Genomic DNA, 23333 nt, shown 5'->3' with positions numbered 1-23333 from the left:
CATTGTTCTAGAGAGTATTCCTACATCAAAGGGGAGGTCAAGGTAGAATGTCAGGCACCCTGTTCACTTACTCACCAGGCGTGATTATGGGATAGATCAGATAACCAAGGCACCATGCCAAGCCCATTACCTGATCTCCCTAATTCTTACAATGATCTGTGAGATGTGCTGGGTCCTCCTGCCTTCCCATCACTGGAGACTTCATCATTTGCCACAGGGACACATGTGCCCTGTTAATGGGGGAGGGGATGGACCATTAGAATATCTTGCTGGATGCAGGAAGGAGAGCTTCTGGAGCCACCAGCCACATTTCAAACTCCCCTGACGAAATCTGAGCTTCTTTTCAACATTGATAAGAAACTTCTGGCCAAAGCAACTTCTCTTGTACCCTCACATACACACTGGAAACAAAGGTCATGTCCATGTCATTGGGAGCCTATTCCTACTGGGTGCTCAGCACTCTGACGTTTGGTGATTGCATCTCCCAGGCAGGGTCATTTTGATTTTGGATTGGTATCTGATGATGACTGTCATTATTCAAGAATCTGTTTTTGACATTGCTGGTGATGGCTTCTAGAAAGCACACCTGAATGGAGATGGGATCCTGGGCTCATACCCATTCCTTCCTGTCACATGCCAGCTGCCCTGGAAAAGTGTGTGGCAGTGTCTACAACAGCAGTCTGATCTCATGCCATCCCATGAACCCACCAGCACTCCTCGTCCCTGTGCCCCACCTGTAAATGTGTTCCATAACCCCCTCCATGAAATGCTATGTGGGACTCATGGGGGCAATCTCCATGTTATTTCGTTTTACTGTCAGCTTAACTCTGTCCAGTAAATAAATCTAAAGTAATGACTCAGCTTGGCTGACATTTGGCCTCCAGAATACTGGGAAAATGGAGAGTTGGAAATGAAATTAGCTGAGCATCTTAGCTCTCCAGGCTCCTAAGTTTGATGCAAAAAGTTTGGTATTTATTGATCCTTTCTTCCTTAAGTAGAAAAACTTCAGCCCCAGGAGGCAATAAAGCAAACTTTAAATCTTGCCCCGGGTATAGCAAAGCTGGCTGAAGCATGCATTTGATTGCATACAAAATGTGAACAGAGTAGCCAGAATTCCCTCCTAGCAACTTCCAAGCACGATGAGCTCAGCTGCAAGAATGCAATACATTGCAGATGGGCTTATGCTGTCCATTCATTTGCAGAAATTTATAGACAATTAAGCTGTCCCCTGAGTACAGGTAGTTGCTCTGGTTAGCCAGGGACTGGCTAGGATTTGCTGTTTCTCCTCCACAACATTAGAGCCATAACTCTCCAGTGTCCTGGGTTAACTGGTCTAAGGAGTCCCCTATGGGCCTGCCACGGTGGTGGCCACCAGCAGCCCTAGGGCAGGTAGATCCCAGTGTTCATAGCATGGTGGCTCTGGAGTCACTGAGGCTGAAGAGCTAAGTGGCTTTGGAGGAGAATCTTACATCCATGGTGATTGCACAACAAGACAGGGCCAGACATGAACTTCACAGATGGAGTCGTGGTTCTGATGGACCCACTCTCTTGTTGGAAAATGACCAATGAATAGAGGAGGAGACTGGACTTATATAGGTTATACTGAGAGGTGACTCAGTTAATGCCAGAGTGTCTAATGGAGGGTGTGTGGTCAGTGGTCAGTGGGCCAGATGGAGGGTGTGGTGTCAGTAGTCAGTATTTGTGCGTGTCTCTCTGCGGTATCATTGTACATTGTACTTTTCCTGAGAAAGGATGTATTTGGGGAAGAGCCAATACTTTGGCTTCTTCCTGGAGCCTGCCAGTCTAGGCTTGGAAGGCTGTTTTTCCCCAGGGCCTGTCTTCTCACTGGGAAAGGTTGTCTTGGGAGAGGATTTCTTTTTCACTCCCTTTTCCCAGGGCTTACTATTTGGGGGTTTGTCATTCTCTGTATCTAATTCATGGACCTCAGGAACACAGCACAGTGGTTCTCCCTGCAAGGTGCTTACTGGATGCAGGGAGAATGCAGGGTGCCTGGTATGGGACAAGTACCCGACAGCGTTTCCTCGGGCAGACTTGGCGAGGATGCCAGGTAAGTGCAGGGTTAGGAAGGTCAAGGAAGCCACTGATGTCATCTTGAGTCTTGAGGCTGAACAATAAGCCTCAGAGTCTCCTACGGAGACTTGGTTCCTTCAAGTCAAACCCAAAAAGCATCACAACTGTGTATGAAAACACCGGTGGCTCCCGCTGCCTTGGGAACAAGTGTGGCCTTTTTACCTAGACACATGAGGCTCTCCACAGAGGCCTGGTGACCTCTGGAATCTCCCTTCTGCCCCAGTGTTCCAGCTTCTGCAGGGCTTGGCCATTTTAAAATCGCTCCTCTCAGCCGACAGCTTCGCCTGAAACTTGGGAATGAAGGAGAGAAGCTGAGGCTTCTCGTAGGACTTGGGTGGTTTTTCTCTGGCTTATTATGCAACACAAAGAAAGACAGGGACCAGGAAGCCAGAGGGCCTGGGCGTCCCAGGCCATGTCTCGCCTGCCTGTCTGAGTGTTGAGCTGTGAAGGTCCCTGCTGCTCCTGCTCTATGTTCAGGTGTGGAGATTCTCAGCGGGGGGGGGGGGGGTAGGGGCGGGGGAGGTTGTTGTCCTCAGATGGGTACCATGGGAGCTAGCAGTGACGACCAAGACCTGGACTAGGTCCCAGCCATCAGTGTCAGTCCAGAGCAGGCGTCTCGCCATTCTCCTTGAGTCCAGGGACACCTTGTCCAGTTAGTTCACTCTGCACCTTGACAGGGGTCACAGGGGGACTCTCTGGAAACAGACTTGTGATTCACAGTTCCTCAAGCAGGAAGTATGCTGGGCAGCGGGGAGGAGGGCAGGAATGGGCGGGCAGAGGCTGGGCGAGGAGCAGCCTTGTGCTTGCAGGTGGCCAGTGCTCCCTGGAGCGTGGTCCCACCTGGAGGCCTTCGTGAGCCCCATAACCTACCAGTCGTGGGTTTTGCTGCTTCCCTTCCTGTTTCACAGTCCCCACGTCATCAGTTAAAAGAGGCTTAGTCCATGAAAACACCATGAGATCATAATGTCTTCTGAATGCCCAGGGCAGATGCAGGCACACGGCCAGCAGGGGACTCAGGTGGCCAGGGTGGGTGAGCAGGGCAGGGATGGCGAATGGGCAGGAGGTTTCATTCAGGGTGGTAAAAATGTTCTAAAATTAGCTGCGATGATTGGGCAACTCTGGGAATTTCCTAATAACCATTAGGATTATTTGCACATTTCAAACAGGTGGATCCTATGGTATTTAAATGATGCTTCAATAATACTTTTAAAATGTGAGGGGGAGAAGGCTCCATCAGGGGAGCCTGCCCTTCCCTTTCTGCTGATCCCATGCTCAGCTTCATGGCTGGGGAGGCCATGAGTGTTCCTGGAGGTCGGGGTTGGGGAGAGTAAGAAGTGCTCGCTTCACTCGGGCTTTCAGTCTGACCACTCAGGGGTCATGATTTTTCTTGTGGTCAGGGCTCCATTATCCTGTTCTCAGCCTTCCCATGGCTCACATGCACCTCAAGCACAGTGAGAGCAGAGCTGGCTGCACAGTGGACACAGCTGTCCAGGGTGTCCAGCCCCCTCCCCGGACCAGCTGCCTCCTGCCCTCCCAGCACTCTGCTCAGGCCAGGTGCTGCCCCACTGTAGCTGGGACCTGCCTCTGCTGACCCTCCTCCTGAGGCCCACGGGCTCCTCCTCCTCCGTCCTCCCTTTGAAGAAGCCTGGGCTGCACAGCTGCCTGACACCTGCAGTGGCTTGGAACTCTATGACTGCCCCTTGGTCCCTGTCCACTTGGGAGTCTAAGGACCTTTCAGGTGGTCATGGGAAGAGTCAGTCAGTGCAGTTCCACCCAGGTGAACGGTCCCCTTCTTCAGTGGATTGAGAATGGAGAAACAACCACTGAGGATCAGGAGTGTGCTATGAAGGGAAGGATCTCTGGCAGGTATCATAGCTCAGTGACAGCTACCGTGAATCATGAGCCTGGTTCTAACTGTGCCCTTGGAATGCCAAGGAGTTGAATCGGCAGGGTTCAGCCATGTACTGGTACAACAGAGGAGCCTGCTCTCAAGGCCAGGGCTGTGCCTTTTCTGTGGGAGATTTTAATCCGTTGGTTTCCTTTTCTTTTTCAGGATATATTTAAATTTGCAAGAACTTCTCCTGTCCCAAGACAGAGGAGGTCCATTGTGGTGTCATTCATTCTAATTCCAGAGAACCAGAGACAGCCCTTCCCAAGGGATGTTGGCAAGGTAAGTCAGAGGAGTGACAAGTGGGAAAGCACATTTTCAATTAAGGGACCCACGTGCATGCCAGGCTGGCCGGTGACCAGCTGAAACTGGCTTCGACTTCTGTACACAAGAGGCCAGAAGGATTTAGGTGAGAAAAAAAGTTCAAAAGATCATCCAAAAGGCAGGGTGGGCACGTGTGCAGACAGCACAACAGCTCTGAGTCTGGCAACCTGGAGATCTGCTTGGTGGGAGACATGCTGTGTGACATGGTTGGGTGCCCTTGGTTACCAAATGGACTCTGTTCCTGAGACACAATGGCCAGGTGACCAGCCAGACAGGGCCCTCAGGATAGCAGTGTTGACATGTGTCTTCACTGAGATCCTTGTTTTCCAAATGTCTAGGTCTAGCAATTCCACTGGGTCAGCTCTCTAAAAACTGAGCCAGATCAAGAGAATCCAGTCACCCTCCCCAGATCCAGAAACACCTTTGCACAAATCAGAACAACTGTGCTGGAAAGATGTAGTCCCTGTGAACCTGGCCACAGTCCCCCTGTTGACTTGTCTCAGAAACAGAATTTCAACAGGTTGAGTTTAGTGATGGGGTTGGTTGTTATTGAAGATTCGTAAATCAGGTGGCATCCCACCTAGGAAGTAGCCAGGCGTCCTGCGGAGCTGGCAGAAAGGGTTGGCAGTGAATACAGAAAAGGCTAAATGAGTGGGCATTTAATGACACTAAATGAGTGGGCATGTCAAAGTCACATGCCTTGTGGGGTTGCTGTGACCTGCTGGCTTGACGACTGGGCTCCTTAAGCCTGGTTGCCATTTATGTGTTTGAAAACAGTGGCATCTTAAGGTTGACAGCAATCGTGTGGCATGAACATGACTCACTGTCTTTGGTCTGGTCTGTTGGACCAGGTGCAGGAGCTTAGTCCAAAATATTGTCTTCCTGTAAATTTAATTGACCATTTGCCAATACGTGTTCCCCCCATTGGGCAGTCAGCCTGGAGAAGCACATTTTAACCTGTGAGTTACTTTCGGGTGAACCTGAAATTTGAACACTGGCAGTTACTTGAATGAATGATCTTAAAGGCTGGTGTAATTAGTCTACTAATTCATTTATTAAATAAAATGGATGGCAGGTAACACACCAGACCTTGTGCTGGGCCTCGGTGACTGTGGCTGTGAGCAAGTGGACAGCAGCACTCAGGTTCTACTGGGGTGACCGGCACTCATTCTCATGAATAAGCAAATAAGCAAGAGAATTAGAGAATTCAGAGGGCTGTGAAGACAGAGCACTGTGACATGAGAGCAGGAGCCGGTGGCAGGACCTGGGCTGGAGGTGAGGGTGTCTGCACAGCTGGTGGGGCTGCTAGGGACGGTGACATCAGAGAGAGCTGGAAGGGTGAGACAGGGACAGCGTGGAAGGCCTGGGTACACATGTCTTGGCAAAGGGAACTGCAGGGGAGGCCTGCAGTGGGCAGGGAGGAGAGCCTGAGGGGGCAGCGCCTGGGGACCCAGCACCCTAAGTAAGGCAGATGGTGGAGGGGGTGAGAGGCCAGCTTCCTGGGGAGGCCCTGGAACATAGGGGTTTCCACAAGGGAGCAGCGGAGTCTCCCCAGGGAGTGAGTGGGACCAGTAGAAGGGAGGGGAGGGATTGTGGTGGGCCGTGTGGGAGATGAGGGTGACTTGGAAATCTGTTTCTAATAGAAATCAGAAATTTATGATCCAACATCCTGGCAATCGCTATGAACTTCAACTGCTCCTGAGCTGAATGTGGCATTTAATTCTGTGTCCCTAGTATAGTTTCCTTCAGTCTCACAGTCAGCCCGCAGTTTCTTGCTGGGTGGCATTCCCAAGAGTCCTTCCCAGAGCTGCTGAATAGCCCCTTAAGTAAGGTGCAGCCACCATGGGCCCCTGCACCCTTTCTGATGTTGCAGCCTCCAAGGGCCATGATGCCTTCACACTGAGGTTCACCTCTTGACCCTTATGTGCACCCACTACCTAGACTCCACAAAGCCACTGCCTTTACAAGTGTGATAGGAGACTAATGTCACAATGTGTACGACCCCCAAACCTCCAGGGATTTCTTACAGAACAATTGCTCTGCCTTGCAAAAATCTGGTTTTCTTTTTTGTCTACACCCCTGAAGCAACACGTTTTCCTCTCTGTGCAAATGATTTTCATTCACTCGCCTTATTTTTTAAGTCTTCCCTCTTCTCCTCAACAGCTCCGCCTGTACCTGATAAGCTGAGCTCATTAGAGCCATGCAGGAACACATAGGTGGTATCCCCAGTGAGTGCTAGGGAGTGGGGACAGGGCACAAGCGAGGAAGTGCTCTGGCCCATAAACACCTCCACCTTCACAAATAGGACATTAGACGCAGATTTAGAATGAATGCTTCTTGGAGAAGAGATTCTGTGGCAAACAAAAATGTAAACCCACTTCGGTTCCTTGGCTTCCCCCAGAAGCAGACCTTCAGCAAGAACTCAAACACAGAGAGTTCATTTAGAAGGGGGAGGTGAGACCCTGTAAGGAAGTGAGAAAGGAGGGGCAGGAGCCGGGCAAGAAGCTGATGTTCCAGCCCTCAACCATGTGGAGACTCCAGTCTCAAGGGGAAGCTCCAGCAAGTGCTGTGAAGCCACTCTGGACTTACCCTGCCCACAGGGCAGGTGCAAGGATTTGTACACTGCTCAAGTATTCACCCCCCCCCCAGCAGCCTTGGGCCTGGGTGTGAATACTCCAGCACACCCAGCCTGCCCTGTGCTCTGTGCACAAGCACATCAGCTTCTGAGGCTTGGAGGCAGGCTCTGGGCAGAGAGGCCAGGGAAGTCTGTGAGGAGTTGGGTGGGGCCAGGGAACAGGTTCTGGCCCTGGTGAATCCAGCTCCATCACTTAACCTGATATAAACCTTCCTGCTGCAGCCTGGGATTTCTGTGTGATTGTCTTATTCTCTGCTCTCCTGTTGTCTCTTGAACTGACTTTCTTGTGTCCTTGGGCCTTTGAAGCCCAGTGTGTTCCCCTATGTCCATGTCACATCTCTGAAATCAACCCAGTTCTGGTCAACACACACACACACACACACACACACACACACACACACGCACACACACACACACACACACACACACACACACATTCAACCTCTGCTCCCTATAAGGCCCTGTGTGGGGAACTGGAGGCGTATTGACTGCCTGGGCTGCAGAGCAGGGGCCGTGTCAGCCCGTTTGCCCAGCAGCATGCTCAGCACTTCCCATTTCCTTCATTCAGTTCCTGTGGCCACCCCACAAGGGACATCTCCCAATTTCAAGGAGGCAACGAGCCTTGGAGGGACAGGCAGCCTATCTGAAGCCACATGGCTGGTTGACAGCAGAGACAAGCTTTGTGTTGGCTCTTTGAGATTTCAAAGTCTCTGCTCTTCACCAATAGGTGCAGGGGCCACTTAAGCCAGGCTGCGAGACTTCTTCCATGTGATGTAACGTGCTCACTCGCTCTCTTTAAAGCAACATTAAAATAAGTGTAATTCTTTGGCATGCACCAAAAGATAAGATGCAGGATGTGTGATACTCAAAAGAGAAGTACACTAAATGGTATGGTAAAATGGCATGGTATGGTCTAGTTGGCAAACATGGGATTCTTGCTGCAAAATTCTTTCAGCTTTCCTATATGAATTTCAAAATTACTAGAGAAAATTAAGTTTAACTAAATATCAGACTGTACTAAATGACACAGTAGTTAGCATGAGGATATAAAGACACTTATCTTACATTTCAAGAGGGTTAATGGAGACTAGGTATCTGTTATTGATTTTGTTTTTGTTGTTTTGATCATTCACAATCTGAATTTCTTTGTATATGTTTTTAAGTTTTTATTGGTGGTGCAGCATAACTATACATAACAGTAGGGTTCATTGTTGCATATTCATGAATTCCTGTAGAAAGAGTTCCCAGTACCCATGGTTACAGACCCCAAAAGCAAGGTACCTAGGGAGGGTGCCCATGGAGAACTAAAGACCAACAGAGAAGCTGGAAGGCTGTGCGGTGGCTCCAGGGATTGACAAACTCCCCATGATTCATTTATCTGCCAAATCATTGAATAGGCAGGGAGCAGTGGATTCCTGGAAACGGGGGGTGCTCCTCATCCCAGAGGGAGTCCTCTTCCAACCTCAGTTGGCTGTGTCATGCTGCTTGCCCTGCCCGTTGGTCAGGAGCACGGGATGAACCAAGCTTTGGGGACATGGCCCAGAACCCCCAGCTGTGGGAGAATGGGTTGGCTCTTTGTTTCTGGCTCTTTCCCATAGTACTTCTGCCTTAGGAAAATTTCTCCGTGTTTCTGAAGAAAGGGAAGACACCCTGGAGGGCACAAATGCACTTCCTCAACCTCCTGTTTTCCCTGGTTTTTAAATTGAAGAAAGAAGGGAGGAGCAGGGATCATGTGTCCTGAGAGACACATGCTGCCTCCAGCAAGCACCTCCCCAACCCTTCAAAGTGTGACTATTTCAAAATTTGGGCCATAAATAATTTCTCAGTTATTCCAACTTCTGCTGATAAATATTTGATTGCGTCTTTAGAGATTTTTTTTTTTATTTTGGGGGCCTAACTGATGGGGAACAGGGGACTGTAAGTCTTGTGTGACAGCACAAAGGTCTTTGGGAGATGTATTTTATTCTGTTTTATTTTAAGTGTGAAAGACAAGTCATTTATGAAATGCTTATTAGATATTCTACTTTCATCACAAACCCTTTTCATCAAAACCAATGAGCGCACATTTTATGAAAATCCTTTTTTTATACACCTATAAATTGGTAGAATGGGCATTTGGAAGGACATCTCTAACCCCGGATGGAAGGAATATGTAATTAGATCATGTGCTCTCTGAAAAGGGAATCAACATAGATCATTAGACCAAATCATGAAAATCACTCAAGCAGAGCTCTGCTTCGATTGTGTCATGAGTGTGAGCCCTACAGGAGGATGATTTACTGCAGTTCTGGGAGATTCTACAGAGTTCTGGAAGTCGAGTTTATTAGAGGCCTCCCCACAGCCAAGGATTCCTGCGTCCTGCTATGCCTACTGCTACAAAGAGGGGCCATTGAGTGGAATTTGCTTCGCTCCATTTCATAGGCATTTGCATCTTTGGAACCCATGGTGCCAACTGCAGCCTCAGAAGCTGGACTGGAAGCTTAGGCTGGGTCCCCAGTGCCCCCCTCCTCACTCTGTGCAGAAGTCCAGGCTCAGCATGGCTGGATCTTTTGGTGGCCTGGTGTTTTTTATGCAGTCAGCTTTAACCCTCTGCCCCTTTTAAATCCATTGCTTACCATCCTTTGTCAAAAGCTCCCTGCACACTTGTCAGAAGTCTCCCTCTATTCAGTTTTTCCCTTTTAAGGAAACTAGCAATAATTATACACCCCATTTAGCTAGTACACAGGAGAGAAATTAGAATACAGGGGATCCATGATGCCCAGGGGCTCAATGCTCAAAAATTCTTCTTGGAATGAACCTCAGCGTTGATCTCTGCATCAGTCTATGAGTGTGCCAGTTTTCCATATGCCTTTCTGTTTGCATGTCCTTGAACTCTTTCCTCTTCCTGGACACATTCGGAGCAGCCCTTGCCTGTGCTCTAGGAGCACTTACACCACTGCAGGAAGTTCTGCATGACGCCGTCCAAGACCACTCCCCACGTGTGGCTAGTAACCACTCAACGAGTGGGTGGTGCAGTTGAGGAAGAAGATTTTTAAAACTTAGTTCCAACTTGAAAACTAAGACTTGATGTAATTATTGGGAAAACTATATAAATGCAGATCAAATATAATGCACAAATTGGGATGCCCCATCAAGGTAAGATGCACGACAGATTCAAAAACTACACACGCAAAGATTGGAAGACATCTCATTTGTAATGTTCGTATTGATTTCCTATTAAATTAAATATTTTGGATATATTGGTTTAATTAAACTCAGTGCCATTGTCTCTTTTTATCTGTTTTGAAATGTAGCTTCTAGGGGAAAAATTGATTTAAAAGGCTCATTGTCTTTCGGCTGGACAGTGTTGGCCGACAGCCAAAAGTCATCCCTCCGTGGAATTTCTGTTCGATCCCTTCTATACACGGCCTCTCATCTCTGATGGCACTTACGTGTTTTGAGCCACTCTGTAATTTCTTTTGCCCTTTCTTTTCCTTCCTCTTGACTGCAGTTCATTTGGCATGGTGGCCTGGTAGAGTGCCTAACACAGAGAGGGGTCCCTGCTTCCGTCCCCTTGAATTCTAGCCATGTCTATGGCTGGCTGCATCAGTATTCACTGGCTACTGATTAATTAAAGTGATCATAGCCTGGTTTGTTGTTAGAATGAAATTAATAGACCATTATATGATCAGTCTGGATATTTCCAACAAATTTTAATTTTCTACAATGGCATTGAGGCCACCAGTTAAATTGCTTGGCTGTCAAGCATTATGTCAAGTCATAGAAGCATTCTCAAGAGATGGAGGTGAATTTGATGTTGATAGGTTTTGCACATGTGTGAGCATGTGCATGAGGATATAGAGGGAGGGAGAGAGAGAGAGAGAGAGAGAGAGAGAGAGAGAGAGAGAGAGAGAGAGAGAGAGAGAGAGAGGTGTGTTCCTGGGTTTCTGTACTTTCCTGGGTTTCTGGACTTACTGGTATATATGATGATATTTTAAACATGAAAACACTTAAAGCTTTCACAACTGAACAGAGTCAATCCTGTTTTGGCTATCTAATAAAAGCTGTATCCACCATTAGTGAGTGTTGCCCTCCTTCTGCAAAGTTTAATTAATGATAAAACTAATTGAGTTGTTTTGGTTTTTCGCCAAATGCATGTATAGGCAAAAACGTCCTCCATGATACACATCCAGCCAGGAAAGGCCTCTGAGTGGAGGGAGGAGGCAGCATTTTAACCCCGAGTTTACCACCTTTTCAGTTCTCAATTGGAAAGCTTCCTAAGGCTTTGATGTTATGCACATTTGGCCTCAGACTAAATTTATATTTAATTATTTGTGAACATTAAAGGAGCTGATGTTTCAGCTTGAATCAGCATCCTGGACTTGGGGGACGCTGGGAAGCGTTCACATTCAGCCAAGTGTTCAATACCTGATGAGTGTCAGATCTGAGTGGAGCACAGCCGGCCCTCATCTGTTCATCCTCACGCCAGCCCTGTGGCATGGGTGATGCTGCACCACTCTCAGATGAGAGGCTGAGACTGAGAGAGGTTAACTAGCATGCCCAGGGTGACCCAGGAAAGGGAGTGGGGCTGAGACCCACACCCAAGACTCTCCAGGGCTGAGTCAGTGGTTGACCCACCACAGTGAAAGGGACTCAGTGTCCTTGGGCCCCTGCCATGTGCATCGCACAGTCACAAGGATTGCTGTCTGACTCTCACACACCTCAGCAGTCAGTATTTTGTCTCAATGAGGAAATTGAGGCTTAGAGCTGTGGCATAGCCTGGGTCAGCTTGTGGGGCAAACGGGGCTCCTGTACAAGGTGAGACCCTACTGTGTCGCCTCCTGCACAGTGGAGAGCTCTGGATGGATGTCACACCACGTGGCAAGTGTTAGAGGTTCTGTTGGGGAAGGGGAGACGAGTGAGGATGGAAGCCCAGCTCACCATTCCCCAGTGCCCGGAGAGTCGGCCAGGTGAGGGCCCCTCCCAGCGCCCCCTTGCCCTTGGCCAGCCTACCTACACCTTGTCAGTGATAGGATGAGCTGCAGGGTGTCTGGCAGCCTGGACAGAGATGGTCACACTCCCAGGAGTTGTCTGATATTCCGCAGCTCAAAGCCAGGTGCCTCAGGCAGCAACATTCTTGTGACTGTCTCCTGAGACAGGTGACCCTGACCTGGAGTGTTTTCTACTTTCTTTGGTATAAACACTCCCAGAGTGAACAATTTTAAGCTACCAGCTTGCAGAATTCCTGAATATTTAACCACAGGATTTCCAGAAGGAGCAGGAGTTGGTCCAGCGCACTGAGCACTGACCTCAGGGCCCATAGAATGTGATCTCAGTGGGGGAGGGTGCTCTGGCCCCAGGGGAGCCATGCTCAATAGCAAACACCCTACAGCTTGGAGAACTACCTGACCCTCCCACTGGTCTCCCCAGGACCCAGTTGGTCTCTTTTGCAGGTGAGCTCAAGGGTCACTTTTGGACAACCCAGCTGCTTTCAGAGCCTTGAGTTTCTTGTCCAAAGCCACAAAGCATGCAGAGTAGATGTGGCCCCTGAGCCTTCAGGATCACATTTCTCCCTTGCACAGAAGCCCCCACTCTGTCTCCTGAGGCTGCCAAACGCTGTGGAAATTGCCCCCAATTCTACCTGGAAAACGAGGACAGGAGAGACGGAATCCCCCGCAGAGAGGAGCCTGAGGAGCACCTCGCCAGCATTCCCTTGATGTGTGTGTCTGCATGAAGGGTCAAGGCCAGAGGTCATGTGGACAAATGGACAGCAGCCACCTGTGCCTGGCCAGGAAGGCCGCCTCTGGCTGCAGACAACATGCTTCTGTTGGGGTCTCTGCTGACCACCATGCTCAGAAGGAGCCAGGAGAAGATGAAGCCAAAGCAGGCAGGTCCAACTCGCTTATATTTCTTGTGGTGAAGGCACGGCTGACTCAGTCAACAAGGCTGTGGGGCAGCAAGCCCCAGGTCACAGTGGGAATGGACGGGCCCTTCCATGGTCACATTTCTAGTCCCAGATGAAAAGGAGGAGACAGAACCTGGGCAGTGGAGAGGTTTAGGGATGGGGCATGGGTCCGGGAAGAATCCCTGCATTTCCTTCCCAGGCTTGGAAGTAGCCTGGCCCCTGGGGTACAGCTGTGACATGAGGCTGGACACTGGGTTGAATACTTCCCAGGCCCCATCCCCTCTGTGAGTGGGGATGGAGCAGACACAAAAGCCTCCTGTTACCAGGTGAGCTGCTCCCACCTGTGGGTGTTGCACTGCAGATACTTGTGTTTCCTGTTGCACTGGGGGAGTTAAATGAAGAGATGAAACGAAAGCCTCCACTTAGGCCTCTTGAGTAGGAAAATGCTCCTTAATTTTTTAAAAAAAAAAAAACTTATTTTTTTTTTTAAAAAAACACATGCATTGAAAAATTGGGCTTCACTCTCCCCATTCAGTCAGAGATTTATTGAGCTACTACTATGAGCCAGGCACCATGCTATCTGATGCTCTTGGATTCCCTCTCAAAGAACAGCCATTCAGGGGAGGACAGACCTGTGCACAGGCTAATGAGCCCTTGACAGGGAGCTCCAGGGGTCTGGAGAAGTCAAATGGGCAAAGGAACAACCCCCAAGGGAATTCCCGCATGATGAGCAGCAGTGGACAAGTGAAGGTGCAGTGGAAGGAAGTTCTCCAGGCCACAGGAGAGTGTGATCCAGTGTCCGACAGTGAGAGAGGACCGCATGTGTGAGGAGTGGAGAATGAAGGAATATGGCTGTGCTAAATAAATCAGAAATGAGTCTAGGGAAGTAATCAGGGGCTGGAAGACAAAGAACTCTCAAAACAACTTGACCCAGTTTGGACCTTTTTCTACAAACGATGGAAGCTGGTCAACTGGGGAGGGATGTGATCTGATCTGCATGCCAGGAAGCTAGTCTGGTTGCCATGAGTAACACCTGAGGCTGAGGGAGCTGGGAGCAGGGCACATAAAGATGGAGGCTGCAACCACAGGCAACAAAGGGCGGCTGGGCAGGGAGAGGTGGGGCCGGAGCAGAAGGTGCCAGGAGGCTTGGGTGGGTGCCTGGATGGTGGGGTGAGACAAATAGAAGGGTCCCTCTTAGCTGGGGACATAAGATCTGTATGTTTCTGGAGAGTCACCTGGGGAGTGTCCCTCTGGACCAGGGTTTGGCTGTGGGGAGGCAGACATGACACCTAGGTGTCGATCCCCACCTCCCAAAGCTGTCTTTGAGGAGGCTGCTGTGCGGCCCTGCTCTGAAGTGCTGGAGACCCTCCCAGAGCAGCAGACCCACCTGCAGGCTTCGGGTTCTGTGCAGGAGGGAGTTCAGCTGGCTGGAGGATGTTCTCTAGGGAATGGACTCATGCTAGGCAGCAGCAGGCACGTGAGACCTGGGCTGCCCAGCCCATCCCCTCCTCTTCCCGGGCTGGAACACAAGCCCGGGCTGATGTGCGTCTAAGGATTTTACTTTAGTCTTTTCTAACTGTGGATCTTTTTTTTTCCCTTTAATTCCAGCTCAGAAATGCACAACAGCTGTGTTCGCTGTTGGCCTTCTAGCCTCAAATTCATTCTAAATAAATTTCTTCTTCATAATTTCTTCTTTGAATGCTGATGTTTGGCTAGACATTAGTGTACACAATTCAGATGCTCTGTGTTGCTCAAATTTCAGTTCATTTATTTGACAACTTGAAATTCCTCATGAGTGCTGCTTTTATTTTGTTATTTACATCTGGATTCATTCCTAACATGCCACAGGAAAAAAAAACTGCCTTGGTATTTTTAAATAACATTTTGTTTCTCTTTATAAGAGTAATACATGTTCATTGTAGAAACTTAATTTTAAAAAAAAAAACACATGCATTTAAAAATAATAACATAAAAATCTTCTCGGGGCCTTCCATTTGTGATAACCAGTTATGACCTCACAGGACTTTGCTTCTCGGCTTTTTAAAGTACACGTGAAGCTATGAAGGCAGGTTTCCTGACCTCACGCCCAGGTGTTTGCATTCCATGGTCTTATCTGGAGCCTGTGGACACATGTACTTCTGTGGCCCACTTTGGGCACTGTCTTAAACAAAACTGTGTGAACACATGACCATGTGGTATTCGTTGTTGCTTTTTTGTTTTATTCAGAAGGTCTCAGAACCATCTTTCCTGTCCTTCAGCCACTTTTCCAGTGCATTCTGAAAGAACATGTAGCATGGCCACCATGTTATGGCCACCATTATTCTGGCCCTTCCTCAATCCCAGGGCTTCCTGATTGGAGTGTACAGACCCCAAAAGGACACATTTATGGGTCTGCTATCTTTGTACCCTAAGCTATCATATACTTACTTTGAAAATATTGTTAATAGAAGCATCCCTCTCAATTTACCAGAACATCAAAGGATTCCATGACTCCAAAATTGTTCAAAACGTCTTAAACCATCCCTTATGAATGGTATTTAGTTGTTCCCATGTGACATCTCCCAGTTGGAAATCTAGTTACCTTACCTGTCACCACTTGTAAACCTCAGCATATCTATGCATGCACGTAGGTGTGTCTATCTTATGCATATATGTTTGATGTCAGTCTTTACCTCAAAAGAAAACTCCAGCCCATACATGAGGGCTAAGAACTGTCTTAACAGCAAATCTTGGGAAAATGAGAAGTTGGCCGTGTTAGTCAGCTTTGCATTGCTGTGATGAATACCTGAGGAAAGCAAATTAAAGGAGGAAAAGTTTATTTTGGCTCATAGTTTCAGAGGTTTCTGTCTCTGGTCCCTTGGCCCCATCATTTGGGCCTGTGGCAAGGCAGAACATCATGGCAGGTGACATGTGGCAAATCTTCTGGCCTTATGGCAACCGGGGAGCAGGGAAAGAGTCAGGGAGCTCACCTTTAGAGCCAAGCCTCCCCCAAGCCCACCAAGCCATGAATCCACCAATGGATCAATCCATTCTGAGGTCAGAGCCTTTATGACACAGCTACCTTCCCAAGCCCCACTCGGAACCCCGCTGCCTTGGGAACCAAGCCTTCACCATGAGTTTTGAGGGGACATTGCAGTTCCAACTCACAACATAGACTCACTCTGACCTGAAAGCTTTAAATCCACCTGTCCCTCTCTAAGGAGCCCTTTCCCTGTCCACGCACCCCAGGTCCATCTTGCACCACCATCTTCGCCCCCCCCCCACATTGTCCTGTTGACCCTGGTCTAGAATGCCTTTGTTCTCATCGGCCTGGTAAGTGGTTGTTTGGGACGGCCTGTCCACAGCCCTGATATGGGCAATTGAAGAATGGCTAATGGGGTGCAGACTTTCCACACAGCTCGGGGAAATAGAGGAGCATGACTGGAGCCAATAGCTCTTCCCATGGTCCCGCCGCCATTCCCACGCTCCTTCATCAATCAAGGAAGATTCCTTTGTGATGTCTTCTAAAGATTTTCTCTCCTGGAGAAGGGCACTGGGGTCAGTGCAACAGGACCCTCTTGTGAAGCCACTCTCCCAGCAGCCATGCACAGGTCAAAGGTCTTCCCATGGCCTTTACAAAGGAGAGCTGGGTGATTGATGGACTTGTCCAGTGCTTCAGAGAGGTGAGACTCAAAAGACTCTTTATTGAAGTAGAACATGTAGGTAACCCAGATCATGAAGCAGAACATGACCAGCTCACCAAATGTTCCTCATGTCCCTTCCAGGCCCCTAGGGCGCATCTCCCAGGTGGGACCAGTCCTGACTTTAATACTGAGTTAGTGTCCCTGGTTCTTTACAAAATGTAAGTGGAATCATATAATGTGCAGATTTGTGTGGCTGTTCACTTAGCATTATGTTGATAAGATTAACCCATAGTTTTAGGTACACGTGTAGAATCATAGGTATGTGTTTTCTGAATATATCACACTTTGTCCTTTTTCCTGAAGAGTGTATGGATGATTTCCAGGATTTAGTGATTGCAAACAGTGCTTCAGTGAACCTTACTGGGCAGGTTTTGGGTGAATATGTCTGCACATTTCCAGGGAGTATGTTGCTGACCATGAGAAGTTACCTTGGTGTTGATAGATTCTGCCCAAGGGTTACCTAAGTAGTCATATAGAAGTTGAAATTTAAATTCATTCTTCTGACTCTGTAATATATTCTGGGACAGGAGTATTAATTTATTTTCTTCCTAATATATATATATATACACACACACACACACACATACACACCAAGGCAGGAGCAGTGGTCCACACCTGTAATCTCAGCAGCTCGTGAGGCTGAAGCAGGAGGATTGCGAGTTCAAAGCCAGCCTCAGCAAATTAGGGAGGGCTTAAGAAAATCAATGAGACCCTGTCTCTAAATAAAATACAAAATAGGTCTGGGGACATGTCTCAGTGGTTAAGTGCCCCTGAGTTCAATCCTCAATACCAAAAATACACACCCATAAGCACATACACACACACTCAAACACACACACATACACACACACACATACACACAGTTTCTTTTCCATTCAGTAAAATAAATATAATATATATTTATATTAAATATGAATCTATATCTATAGATATATAGACTAGATAGAGAGATAGATGGATAGATCTCCAGTTCTTTTCCCACTCAGGGACATGGCTGCTCAGGCAAGCCAGTGTAGGACCTGCTCTCTGAACTTGGATCCCTTAAGAACCTGGTGCCATGAGAACTGGAGAGATTGGCTGTGGCCTTCATGGTGTCCATCTATGTCCAGGCTTCTGGGATCCATTCCAAGGAAACAGGCTCTGCTCCAGCCCCCCTCTCCACTCCAACATCCCAAAGGTATAGCGATCTCTCAGTTTTGTGGGAATCTTGGCCAAAGTTAGAAAAACCTCCTTGTTCTCAGCAGGCTTTCATTTAACTTAATTGACTATTTTATAAGCCATGGAATGAAAAGTTCAGGATCCCAAGACCCAGGCACTATGTCCAAGTGAAGACCTGTTTCTTTTTCCTGGTCAAGATTCCACTCATGATCCCAAGTCATCAGCCACACTCAGCGGTCAACCCGCTGCTGGCATGAGGACTGTGTACTCCTCTGAGCTGTCCTTCCTTAGGTGGGGCTTCAGAGCACTGGCCACACTGGACATTACAGTTGACCACCTGTAGCCTTTTGCCCCACCATGCTGGAAACCCAAGTCAGCAGTTGCCCACTGCCTGGGCCACGGGCACCCGTCTAGACCTGGCAGACTCGGATCCCAATGAATATTAGCTAGAAGGACGAATGAACAAGCAAATCACCAGAAAAGGCCAGCTGCAGGGTCTCTGCCCATGCTGCGCATCAAGGGCAGGGGGTCTTACACCCTCACCTCTGCTTGCTGGTGCGGGTATCTATCCTTCTACATGCTGAACAGATCTATTAATTTGGGAATTGATAAAAATATTTCATTACATCAATCACTGTTAACAGATAAAATGAGGAATGGGATAGGAGAAAGGATACATTTGAAAGAGTCTCAGAAATTTAAGTGTAATATCTGATCACGTATTTATGCCCTCGTCACATAATTCATAGGACACAACACTTTACAGGAAGGATATTTTGCGGGGTGGGTGCACTCCCTGAAGATAGCTCCATGCAGAGGATGGTCCTTGAGGTCAATATTACAGGTGACCGAGGCAGAAATGCTCTTAGGGAGTGAGCCTTGCATGTGCCCATGTTTTCATACGGTGGTTACACGCGGTCGTTCCCTGTCTTAAAGTAAACCGAAATCAACACACCCATCTAGGAGTCAGAGGAGGCTTTTAGCATGTTAACCATCACCACAGAACTCTGCTGCACTCTCGGGCAGGGGCAGCTAAGATCGGATGCCGTATCCTTGGCCTCTTCTTCTGCTGTGGATCTCTGGGTTTCCTTCAGGTTTCCCCGTCTCCTCCTCCATTTCTAGGCTTTCTCGGCTGCCTCTCACTTTGCTGGCCCTCCACCTGCCTCTAATAAGTTGAACTCACCCTTAGAACTCACTGCTTTGGGGAGCTGCAGGCAGGATGCCCTCGGCAGATGTGCCCCCATCCAGATGCATTCTGAGGGGCTGAGCCACACCTGCATTTGGATTCCGGTCTGGTGACCAGCAGTTTGACTCTTGAACATGGCCCTGAAGCCCTCCAAGTCCTGCTTATTACATGAGACCAGGCTGGTAACACCTCCCTTCCAGGTTTGGGGGGGACAGGATGAAGTTGCAAGTGGTCACCTCCATAGCCAGTAAGTGCTATTTTCCCCCTTTGGGGGACAGTATCTAACATGGCATCTTCAGGAAAGATACATTTATTTTGTTAAAAACTTTATAGTGCATCTCTTAAGTTCTAGGCAAAAAAAGATACATTTTGACTAACTATTTTTCTAATTGTCTACTTTTTAATCCATTCAGGGCTCAATTTTCCTGAAAATTCATACATGTCCCCAGCTGTCAGGACGAGTTCCCTGCCTGGACTGGGAGTGTCCAACCAGTTGTGTGTTTCCAGAGCAGCACCCTGTTTGCATCACATTGACAGGAGTGGCCTTCCCTCCCCAGGTCGCAGCTGCAGTCCCCCATTCCCTGTGCTGTCTGGGGCCGTGGGGCCCAGCTCTCCACACAGAGTGGCGAATAGGTGTGGGAACATGATCCACCCCACTTTGGCATTGTGGGGCTGGCCATGCAGATGGCCCTTGCTGTGAATGCAGGCCCTCACTCCTGCCCTTGCTGGTTCAAGCTCAGGGACTTAGATTAAATTTGGGGTCTGCACCCTTATGCTGCTCCTTGGATGTATTTGTCCACATGAAGGGGGATGAAGCCCAGAGCAGGAAGGCGGCCAGTGCCGTTTTCATCACCGTGATGGCTATTTGTCAGGGTGCCACGAGCCACAAGGCTGCTGGGTCGGCTGCAGGGTGCTCATCGTGGGGACTTGGGCAACAGCACCATTTGGTTTGATTTTATTTCTTGAAACCCAACAGTTATGACTCCACCAAGCTTAATGAAAAGGAGAAAATCATTACCAGAGAGGGCATGAAATTGTTAAAATCAGGGGCTTTGAAAATCTCTTTGCTGAGTGCATTCCTGGGACGTTGGAGTATTGTCATTATTAGCGCTAACAATGCAGTCATTATTTTTGTGCTGGCTTAACTGTTCAATGGGAACCGAGGGGCCATGTCAACACAGTTCAGCAAATGGAAACAAACACGTTTCACTCCGGGCCCTACCTGGCCTTCCTCCACTGTAGCTGTTCAGTTTTCTGGAGGAACAGCTACAGATTGAAGGCATGATTCTAGACCCCTGGTCACCCTGGACTTTGTCCTCTCCCTCATCCACCCTCTGGTTCAGTCACTATTCATGGAGCAGTTATTGTTCTAGGCCCTGGGAGCACAGGGGCTCCCAGACCAATGTGTGCTCTGCCCTTGCTGATGCAGTGCATTCTGCTGCAGAAGGTACCAGGGGAGGGACAGCGTTGGCAGAGGGCTTTTGTAGTTGAGCAACTCAACCACATGGTTAGTGAAATGAGGCCTCTTATGTCCCATAGCAAGAATCCCAGAGGAAGGAGCTTTAACTGGTTGACCTAAGTCAGATCAGACATCTCTGTGGTTTCAGTCTTCCTATGACCACAAGATGACCGCCACAGCTCAGGCCATCATTCCCAAGGTCAGGGAAGAGTAAACAGAAGGTGATAGGCCAACTTTATCTGTTCTTTTATTTATGTGAAAAAGCAAAGATTTTTCCAGAAGCTCTTCCATAGATACTTTCTTGTACTAACCAAACAGGATCCCCTGGAGAGCACCTCTAGCTACAGAGGCAGCCAAGGAAGCAAGATTTAGATGAAAGTCCTGGCAACCCAATACTACTGGAGCTACAGTATCAAAGAGGAAAAGAAGTCCTGGAGAATTTTAAAAGCAGATATGTTCACAGTTGTTAAAGAAAAAAAGAAAAAGACCCAGTGAGACTGAACTCTAATGACAGGGAGAGTGCTGAGAAGTGACATTAGAGACATGGGAGAACCAATGTCCCTGCCCTCGACACATGTGAAAGTGTGATCCATCCCCAGAGGTTGGCCTGCTCCCCTTCACCCTCCTGGGACGTCCCTGCCCAGCTGAGGCCCGCCCTGCTCAGGGCACCCAGCACCCTCTAACTTGGCCTGTTACCTCCAGGACCTGCCTACTGCATTCCATCCACCATCTGCGGCTTTTATAAAGTAAATCCTCTTAAACATCCCTTAGACCTCCAGGTGACTCACATCCAAGCGTCCCTGTGGCCCTTGAAATCACCGCTGACCCAGCCTCCATGCTGCTGCCTCTCACCCTTCTCCTGCCATCATTTCCAGCGGCTCATGCCCTGAGGGTTCTAAAAATGGTCAATGTGAACACACAGGCTCCCTCGAGTCCTCCCCTTCTGTCAGTTCTAGCACCAGCAGGAGCCCTCTCTCCAGGCTTTTCCTCACTGGCGCTCCACCCTGGGTAGGTGCACGTCACTCTAGAGGGCTCAGATGTCCCCTCGGTGTCCTCTTGCCATCGGTCTCTGAGGTGGTGGGCAGCTATGACCTTGGTTACTCTCACTGCTGCTCTGGCCTGAGCTCTAACCCTGACCTGAGCCATGGCTGGGACCTCACTGGAATCAATATGGACACCTGGAGCCAGCAGGAGACTCAGGCTTCACTCCTCCAGGGGCCAGAGAGACAAGGACAGGCACATGGTCCAAGAGGACCCAGGCTGGGCTCACCCCTTTGTGACTGGCTGAACAAACTAAGAGGGCAGTAGGAAGGGTAGGTAAAGTCATGGGCTTTGGGCACTAAGCAGAGTGGGTTTTGAGAGCATTCTGAGTCCTGGTGACTGTCAATCATCAACTCTGCAATGCAGTGTTGCTATTAGAAGTATTAAGAGTATCTAATAAGGGTAATTTCTCCATACTGAGGCACTCTAGTGGGTCAGGTGTGTGGCTGTCATTTTGACTCAGAGATGGTTTTTACCTTTAAGCTTCTAATACTTATCCTCAAAGGTGCTATTTGGCACATTAAAAAATATGTCCTCATTTGTAAAGGCCCTTTTTGGCTTCCTTTAATACGTGAAGAAGGTTGATCCCCATTCTAACAATAATGGCTGGAAGAAAATCTTACTAAGCTCCTCATCTTAAATTAGGAAAATTGAAAACCACCATTGAAAGAGTGGACCCCACATCCACCAGAAAATTAATTCAATTATAAATAACAAGATTGGCCATTCTCGAATGTGCATGAAGCATCCATAGTTAAACATTTAAGGAATCTGTCCTTATCTTGTTACTATGACTACAGGTTACTCCAAGATACATTGGTTCTATGGTAACAATGGACTTCCATTATTTCCTCTCTGTATTGAAATATTCAGCAACCAATTTCCTGTAGCTACATAATAAATCATGCAAGTGACCCTGGAGTTGGACATCAAGGTGGTGAGACTGTGTGTGCTTAGGGTGATCCCACTGAGCAAACAGAGGGTGCACATTGGCACTCATTCGACTGAGAAGGGTAAGAAAGCCTTTCATGGAAAAAGATGACAATGACATCTCACAGGAAAGTGCTAGCTTCAATATCAAGCATTTATTACTTATTCATCCAGTCTATGGCAGGATCACATTGTGAGGAAATTATAGATTTGCAAGGGCAAAGGCTGACAGGAAAATGGAAGAGTTTCGTTCAGATCCTATTGAATACCCATTATGTGCCAGGCACGTGTTTGATAGGATCCCCCATACCTTACTCTTTCTATTAAAATTATTATTATTTTTGTGCATCACCAAACATTGAAAACCATAAGGATAAGGAAGAAAATAAGTGTCCTTGGGCTCCTTAAACCCTCTCGTCCATCTCATCCTCCAAAGTTCCTAGAGGCACCAGAAGACTAGGAGCAGTGGTGCTACAGCTGGTCTTGGCAGCCCTCAGCAGCGCCATCTTTCCTTCCAAGTCTGTCTGCAGTGCTGTCCTGCGGATGGCTGGATGTCAGCCTCTTGGTGTGTTTGCACCACAGAAAAGAAAAATGCTGCACATCCCACCTCCCCACTCGCTCTGCCCAGAGCTGGCTGCCAAAGGCTCCCCAGCACTGCACAGATACAAGCAGGGATCTGTGATTCGTCTTCATATTTCAGACTGTTTTCTCCTCTGTGTGTGTCTCTTTTCCCTCTCCTAAACACTTTCCACACATGTTTGGTTGAATTTTGCCTCTGTAAATTAAAAAGCAGTTTAGATAACAGCAGTTGGTGAGCTTCTCTCTACCTCCTTCACCCAGCACTAGGCCACCAGCCTCTCCTGCCTGGACTTTGTCTATGATGTTGTGACCACTCTCCTTGTGTCCACTTGTGTGGCCCTCCAGTCCAGTCTCCATGCTGCAACTGGAATGATCCTCTAAAAATGCAAGTCACTGAAGCAAACAGAAGAAAAGAAACAGAAAAAAAAAGGTCAGGGTTGAAATTGATTAAAAACGGGGAAATGATAGAAAAATC

The sequence above is a fragment of the Ictidomys tridecemlineatus genome, chromosome 13, assembly GCF_052094955.1.
Source record: "Ictidomys tridecemlineatus isolate mIctTri1 chromosome 13, mIctTri1.hap1, whole genome shotgun sequence".
NCBI classification, from domain to species: Eukaryota; Metazoa; Chordata; class Mammalia; order Rodentia; family Sciuridae; genus Ictidomys; species Ictidomys tridecemlineatus.
The sequence above is the reverse complement of the archived record's forward strand: the minus strand, read 5'-3'. Positions refer to the sequence as shown.